Consider the following 8,995-nt stretch of genomic DNA (forward strand, 5'->3'; position numbering starts at 1 on the left):
TAATTAAAAATTTTAACATAAATTGACTCATAGGTAGGGTTTTAAGGTTTTAAAAATTGACAGATATGGCTTTGAAACTACACTATACCTTGGATAGAAATAAGCCTTTCGGCCTAATATAAAAAGATTATGTATACTTAAAATAAGTATTAAATTAAATATCAATAATGATTTATTATTATATGGTTGAATGATCTTTAATTTGAAATAAAATAATATTCAATCATGAGATGAGATCTTCTCCTATCAAAATTATTGGAATAACAAGATTGTATCAATAGGATTTTGTTTCATTAATCTATTAGCTATTTTTTTCTTTTTGTTGAATATAAAAATAGTAAGAATTCTATTTTTGTTGCAATATGATAGGATATTAATTAAAATAGGCAGCCGCATTCCTGTCTAAACCTTTTTCGGCAACAATTTTTACATTTTACCGTTTTAAGCAAACCGTTGTTTTCATTCCAAAAATACCCTTCATCTAATTTCTCACTTTATCGTAGCATTTCCCCGATTATCTGCTTACCTTTCACGAAAAGCATTAAGATTAAACTACCGTAATATTTATAAATTAAAAAACATATTAATATTTTATAAAATAATTTATTTTTATATATAAAAATATTACGTTTTTCTCTAAATTATCTGTAATGAATACAATTTATAAATTAAAAAATAGATTAATATTTTATAAAATAATTGATTGTTATATATCGGAAATATTAAGTTTTTTTTTCTAAATTATTTGTAATGAATAAAATTTATAAATTGAAAAACATATTAATTTATATAAAATAATTGATTCTTTTATATAGAAAATAATGCATATATTGAAAACGGTATGTTTTCCTTGAAACGGTGCTTTTTCTTGTGGAAAGGGGTGTGGGTGCGGGAATTTCGGAAAGGGTGCAGGACGGTGCGATAGCTTTTGAAAGGGTGCGGCAATTACAGAAAGGGTGCAACTGTTTTTGAAAGGGTGCGAGAATTACTGAAAGGGTGTGGCAGTTTCTTAAAGGGTGCGACAATTGCGAAAAGGGTGCGACAGTTTCTTAAATGGTGCGGGAATTGCTAAAAGGGTGCACCAACCGTGAAGGGTGTGTGGAAATTGCGGAAAGGGTGTGGTAGTTTCTGAAAGAGTGCGACAATTGCGAAAAGGGTGCGACATTTTCTGAAAGGGTGCGGCATTTGCTGAAAGGGTGCGTGGAATTGTGCGACAACTCACTGCGTGGAATATATATTAATATATTATATATTAATACATATTATATAATATTATATATTAATATAATATAATATGTATTAATATATAATATAATATTAATATTAAAAAGGTGCGGGAATTTGGTAAGGGGTGCGAGTGCGAGATTTTAGTAAGGGGTGCGGGCGCCAGCGCGTGCGCGCTCAAACGCATGCACCAGCGGGCCCGCACCCCCATTCCCGCACCCGCATGCAGTGTCAGCGCGCGCACGCTCGCTCGCACGCACACGCACCCCTTACCAAAGTCCTGCACCCTTTCAGAAAATGCCGCACTCTTTTAATATTAATATTATTTTATAATATTATATATTAATATAATTTAATATAATATGTATTAATATATAATATATTAATATATATTCTACGCAGTGAGTTGCCGCACAGTTCCACGCACCCTTTCAGCAAATGCCGCACCCTTTCAGCAAATGCCGCACCCTTTCAGCAAATGCCGCACCTTTTCAGAAAATACCGCACCCTTTCAGAAATTTTTGCACCCTTTCAGAAATTGTCGCACCCTTTCAGAAAATGTCGCACCCTTTTAGAAATTGCTGCACCCTTTCAGAAATTACCGCACCCTTTTAGCAAATCCCGCACCCTTTCAGAAGCTTCCGTACCTTTTCAGAAACTGTCACACCCTTTCTGCAATTGCGACACTTTTTCAAAAACTGTCGCACCCTTTTCACACCCTTTCAGAAGTTGTCACACCCTTTTCGTAATTGTCGCACTCTTTCAGAAATTGTCGCACGCTTTTCCCAATTGTTGTACCCTTTCAGAAGCTGCTGCACCCTTTCTGTAATTTCCACACACCTTTCACGGTTGGTGCACCCTTTCAGCGATTCCTGCACCCTTTCCGCAATTGTCGCACCCTTTTAGCAATTCCCGCACCCTTTCCAAAATTCTCACACCCGTTTCCATATTCTTGCACCCACACCCCTTTCCACAAGAAAACGCACCATTTGAAGGAAAACATATCGTTTTCGATATATGCATTGTTTTCTATATAAAAGAATCAATTATTTTATAAAAATTAATATGTTTTTCAATTTATAAATTTTATTCATTACAGATAATTTAGAAAAAAACTTAACATTTTCGATATATAACAATCAATTATTTTATAAAATATTAATCTATTTTTTAATTTATAAATTTTATTCATTACAGATAATTTAGAGAAAAACGTAATATTTTTTATATATAAGAATAAATTATTTTATAAAATATTAATCTATTTTTTAATTTATAAATATTACAGTAGTTTAATCTTAATGCTTTTCGTGAAAGGAAAGCAAATAATCAGAGAAATGCTACGGTAAAGTGAGAAATTAGACGAAGGGTATGTTTGGAATGAAAATAACGATTTGCTTAAAAATGTAAAATGTAAAAATTGTTGTGGAAAAAGGTTTAGGCGGGAATGCGGTTGCCTATTTTAATTAATATCCCCAATATGATTGGTATGGAGGACGATTTAGGATAAGAAAATATGACAATAGATGCTTGCAATGGTTTAAAGTGGAATTACGGTCATCAATGTTAGGAGATATAGTGATAAGAGATAAAGAAAAAAAACCTTATATATTTTTGGGAAGAAAAAATATAATTTTTTAAAATTAAAAATTTTTAAATAAGAGTAGATTTATTAATTTTTAAATTCCATAAAAAATATAATAAATTATATATATTTTAATAATATTATTAAAATAATAATTTTATCTTTAATTTTAACTAATATTTTTAACGTATATATATAATAAATTATATATATTTTTTAATAATATTATTAAAAATAGAAAATGAGATTTTGAAGTCTCATTATTCCTTCCGTGTGTAACAAGTCTTTGGGCCCTCTTAAAACTATTACTGTATTCTTTATTTAATGCTGTGGGACCGCAATTAAATTTATTTGAAAACGGCAACGGAGTAAATGAAATTTTTATTTTCCATTTATCAATGGTATGTTGACAAGTGTCTCAAGAATTTACATATCTAATTCGTAATTGAAAACTCTTCAGATTTGAAGATGCAAAGTGCGTCAGTCGTATTTGATTAATCATGATAACAGATCCGATCAATGGTATAAAAATTTAATTAAAAAATCAACGGTGTGGATTAGTTTTGTTAGTGAAAATAACATAAATTCGGGATCATAGACAAATTGTCCAATTAAACCAAGTAAGAAACTGAGTTTAACTCAATTAACATAAATAGTAATTAATTTTAAAAAAATTCATTATTAATTGAGCTTAAAACTTCATCAATCATTTTTAAACATATATAATATTAAATTAAGTTTATTTTAAATTATATATTTAATAATAAATTATATAAAATTATTTTATTTATTATTTTTAAATAATTAATTAATTAATCTAATCGTTAGTCAATCACCTTAACCATTGATTGTATTAAATCACTCTCTTTATAAAATATGATTGATGGGTATTTGATTCTGGATTTAACATCATTCAACATCACAGTTGAAACTTCTTCATGACCGTGGAAATAATTGGATCCGCGTTGTTTAATTATCATGACTTCATCGAAGACGTAAAGAAGTATATAAAAAAACGAACTTCTTAAAAAATGAGTATGGAAATTGAAGACAACTTTAAGTTTGCCTTTATTTACTGATGATTCTTCCAGCTATAGTTTTGAATAATAAGGATATCAAGACTCAATTTAGCCAATCATGGAAGCCATTTTTTGTGCTTTCTAATAATAGTATTTAATTGGGGAAATTCAAATTCAGAGATCGATTTTATAATTATTATAATAAATAAATTAATTAATTAAAAATTAGTTTTGTACTCAAAATTTCGTTTTGGGAGATTTCAAACTAACACCCCTCAAACTATTTTTGCGATCCAGACGAGAAATCTAGTCCATCTTCTTCCACTGCTCAAAGTTATTGGAACCAATATCTCAACTTTCAAGTACTTGATATGACTTTCCACTCTACAATTTGTTTTATTGGAACCAAACTGTTTCGATTCCGTGCTTTACTGCTCCATGTCTGCCACCTCATCATCCATTTATTTTTTTAATCAGTAATTGAATGGGGAAACCTTCACGATCGGACGGGTGGAAAACAAACTGGGCCCAGCTGAGTTGTGTAAAAAATGGAAACAGGCTGTGAGGTGTATAGACGATGAAAACCCGCACCGAGGAATTCTGGAAAAGAAAAAGGGCAGCCTCAAATGGTACTACCGTGGGACCCGCAGTGAAGTTCAAACTGCAGGTAATAGCGTCTGGAAGATGACAAGTGGGTTATAAAGGCAGTGACAGGAGTACACTTGTCAAGTGACAGGCGGTTGATAATAGAGAAGATTTGATTTTAATTGGTTTACTTGTACTTTTCACGCGCTTACTGTCGATTGTAAATCACCATCAAAATTTCCCCCAAAAATACAATTTCCTGACCCATGCAGGCTTCGAATCTGCGATCTTGGCACTAATAGCACTATGCTCTAACCCACCGAGCTAATAGGCTACGTCGAATTTTGGGTTTAATTTTTATTATGTAAGGTCATAAAGAAAAACATAAAATATGTTTAAAAACTAATGACGTTTATTCTTATACAATCAAAAAGTATTTCTTAGATTTTTAGAATTACATTTTTTATTATTAATAAACCGTTAATTATTTAAATTTACATGTTAATAAATATTAATAAATTATGTTCAATAATGAAATTTCTGTTATTTCTAGAACATTATAAGAACTTTAGTAATTATATCTCACCATCATCACCTCATGCATAAATTATGGATATTGTAAATTAAAAAAAAAGGGGGTTATTTCTAGAAAATCCATCTATAGTAATGTTTTATAATTTTTTTTAATTTTTTTAGTTTCGAGTTACAAAGCGCGGAATCGAAACAGTTTGATATGACTCTGGCTTTTTAATTTATGGAATTCTGTATTCTGACTTCTAATTTGGCTTACTTGATTATGTTTACAGAGACAACATATCACATAGGGGTAGCGTCGTCCACACCTCATTAAAGGCCACGTGTAGATTCCAAGCTAATTTGGAAGGATTGGGCTTCTAGTAACTTTTTAAAACTTGGTTCTCAAGCTTTACTATCATTGGTGAAATTTCTTCTGGTGTTTTGACACTACCATATCGTCTAGAAAAGGAGAACACTCTACTCAAAGAAGAAAGTAGCAGCGGAGATAGCAGTGAAGCTGAACCCAGTTGCAGAAACAGTACGGGCCAACGGAGGATCCGAAATGGCATCAAAGGTTCAGCCTTTGTTCAAGGCGAAGAAGGCAAGTGTGATTCCACCGAAGAGGAAACTTGTGAAGCGAATGATGTTTGATCTCTTAGTCCAATTTTTGGCTTCTCTTTGCTCCTCTGGTGCAGCCTACAATCCCAACAACACCACAACGACAGATGCCCATGAATGTAATGATCCATTTTCCTGGTCTTAATATCTATATATTAGAAGGTTTTTCCTTGTTTTTGTAGCTTTTCTTTTGGGGATATCTATTGACTTGATCACTTTGTTTTTCTCTGGGTTTGCCATCATACTTGATCTCTGCATTTTTCAATCTTCTTGTCATAGTTCTTGCTTATTGATTGCTTCAGTTTGTGATTCTGGATGACTACAAAATCCAAGGATGACCCTATTGATTTAATCTGATTCATTATTTGAATGAACCCAAAAACGTTTCTGCTTATTTTGATCCCAAAACTACTTTCAAAGAGGTGAAACATCAGTGGATTGATAAATGCTTCACCAAAATTAAATGAAATTTCATCTTCATATTATGAGAGAAACAGAAATACTGTAAAAATGATTCACCTTTGTTCATCTCTTTTTATTCGCTATGGAAAACTTGGGTAAAAAGTAAAAGTAAAAGAATTAAGATAATATGTAATACAAAATAATAATAAAAGAAAAAAACCTACGTGGGTTGTTCGTACTTCCGGGCCCAAAACGGGGCAGGATGTCGGGCATGGGCAGTAGTTTGGGTCGTGTCAAGCTAACCCCAAAAAGCCATTTGAAAACGTGCTCGGCTTCAAAGGTGTAGACTTTTACCAGCTGAGGTCCGGAGATCGATGATGGTTTGGAAACTGCCAATCACTACAGGCATCGTTAAGGAGGTGAAGGTTGCTAAAATAAGCAAACTGGGCACTCGGAAGATTTTGAAAATTTTTCTAGTTTTCTGGTGAGTTTGAGGTTTTGCTAAAAAAACCTACGTGGGTAGTTCGTACTTCCGGGCCCAAAACGGGGCAGGATGTCGGGCATGGGCAGTAGTTTGGGTCGTGTCAAGCTAACCCCAAAAAGCCATTTGAAAAAGTGCTCGGCTTCAAAGGAGTAGACTTTTTACCAGCTGAGGTCTTCGCCCTTCAGATCCGGAGATCGATGATGGTTTGGAAACTGCCAATCACTACAGGCATCATTAAGGAGGTGAAGGTTGCTAAAATAAGCAAACTGGGCACTCCGAAGATTTTGAAAATTTTTCAAGTTTTCTGGTGAGTTTGAGGTTTTGCCGTGGCTGGCTTGATTCTCGATTGTTTTAAGGTAAGTTCAACAGTATCTTTTCTTTATCCTCGTCGGCGCTGAAAAATTTGTTATAATAATATCTTTGGATGTAATTAGTGACATCAGTGGATCAAGTCAGGTCGGACCTAAGACCCAAACATGGGTTTTTGGATTGGTCTGGCCCATAAAATACATAAGACTCACAGTTCATTAATTTAAAAAAATAATTTTTTATATTAATAATATTATGTATTGTATTGGATTTGGATCAAATCAACCTACCAGCTTGAAAGTTAGGTTTATGACACAACCCAACTAGTCTGTAGGTCTGACATGACCTGCCATAATAACAAATTAACTGTCTAAATCGGCTAAAATTTTGTACTTCAAACTAAGCCATAGGTCAATTATATCCATTTAACATGTCCAAATGTAACTAGTCAAAAGTAGTAATAAAAACTAATAATATATTAATTAAGTGTCACTGTAGGTCTTTTTTATCTGCTCACTTTATTTATTTAATTATTTTTCCTTTAAATTCAATTAATGCATGATGAAAGAATTTTGACAGGGATAATACTAGAAAATGCAATTTTAAGAATATATATAAGTATATATTTAATCTGTATTATTAAATAATTAAATATTATTTTATTATTAATTTAAAATTATTATTTATATTAAATATATATAGTATTTATTTATATATTTAAAAATGATATATATAACTTTATTTTTTTTAAATGGTTGATTGGTTGAAGTCAATTAGCAATTAATCATTGGCAATTAATTCATTAAATAATACAAATATCTATTTATATGGTGTGGAATTAGTCGTTTGATTAAAATTTTTACCCATATTTGTAGACTGTCATCTAAAGTTGCATTTTTTAAATCATTTTTTCATTTCTTTAGGAGCAATTGTTCCGTTCTGGCAGGAAATATTAAGTAATGAACAGGATGACAAATTCCATGATTGATGAAGGGGTGGGTATAAACTCGATCGAAATTTGAATATTTTTTTATTTGAATTTAATTAAAATAAAAAATAGTTTGAATCAAATTTATCGAATTAAAATTAAGTTTGATTCAAACAAAAAATAATTCGATTTGATTTGATTCAATTTTATAACTTGAATTAATGAGTTAAATTCTTTATTTGAATTGATAATTCGGATTTATAGTTTAAATTTGTAATTTATTAACAAAATGATATAATAAATTAAATGACAAATTTATTATTTAGCAGAAGTAGTATTTACATATTGGCCAAAACACTATGTCTCACCCAAGGTCTAATGACATGACAAATTTCCACTACTAACTTTGAAAAAGCCAAATATACACCCACGAACTGTAACAATTTATGAAATCTGCTAAAGAAAATGGCACAATAATAAAATTGTAATCTATATTATTAAATTCAATTTTTTGGCCAATTATTTTTATCATGGAAAAGAAATCGAAAAGGGAACCTCCGAACTAAATAGCTTTGATCTTCTTTTTATATTCTATCTTTAATTTGTGAATCTCATGAACCATGGCTATTCCTGAAGCCCATCTATTGTAGGAGTAAAATCTTTTTGATTACTGAGAGAAGCTCCTATAATGGCAGATCCGTTAAAAAGCACCAATGGAGCCCATCTATATGCACCATTGACACTTGTCTTTCATCTCCATCTTCTTCTTTGTTAATCTGACTATTGAGAGAAACGTAACCCAGATGCTCTTTCAAAAGGGAAAATGACCAAACTCTGCGCCAACGACAGTCTCTTGACACTTTTAATTGGCCTTCATCTGGGTTGAGCTGTCAGAGATGTTCGATACCGTTTTCAGTGATTTCGCAGGAGTTTAGTCTCAAATGCGTCGTTTTTTTTGCTGTTCAGTTCATCTGTTTTCTTCTCCGGGACCTTTTGGATCCTTCCCTTTCACAACTTATTATCTGTGTTTGATGCAAATGATGCAATTAAACCCAGTGGTATCCAATCTCTCTCTCTCTCTCTCTCTCTCTCTTAATCTTCACTGTCTGAGCAAATGATCATGTTGTTTTTGCAAAATATTTATTGAATAGTGGAGTTCCATCTATAACTGAATTAAATGCTCATTGCCAACAATTCAAGAGTTACCCAGAAAAAGAATAGCAGGATGAGATTTAGATTTGGATAAAAGAAGAGCAAGTAACTGCAAGTACATTGAAAAGCAAAAACAAAATCTTATCGGAATCACTGTCAGTTCATCCGCAATT

The 8,995-nt window shown here is 31.8% G+C and overlaps 1 long non-coding RNA gene across 1 annotated transcript; it reads left to right on the forward strand.

The window, feature by feature from the left end:
* The first annotated feature begins 6,173 nt into the window (after positions 1-6,173).
* LOC123206224 lies at positions 6,174-6,867 on the forward strand. The gene is made up of 2 exons (XR_006499957.1): positions 6,174-6,311; positions 6,604-6,867. It is a non-coding gene; the product is annotated as an uncharacterized LOC123206224 (long non-coding RNA).
* The last annotated feature ends 2,128 nt before the right edge of the window (positions 6,868-8,995 follow it).

This window comes from Mangifera indica, unplaced genomic scaffold (genome assembly GCF_011075055.1).
Source record: "Mangifera indica cultivar Alphonso unplaced genomic scaffold, CATAS_Mindica_2.1 Un_0028, whole genome shotgun sequence".
Classification (NCBI taxonomy): Eukaryota; Viridiplantae; Streptophyta; class Magnoliopsida; order Sapindales; family Anacardiaceae; genus Mangifera; species Mangifera indica.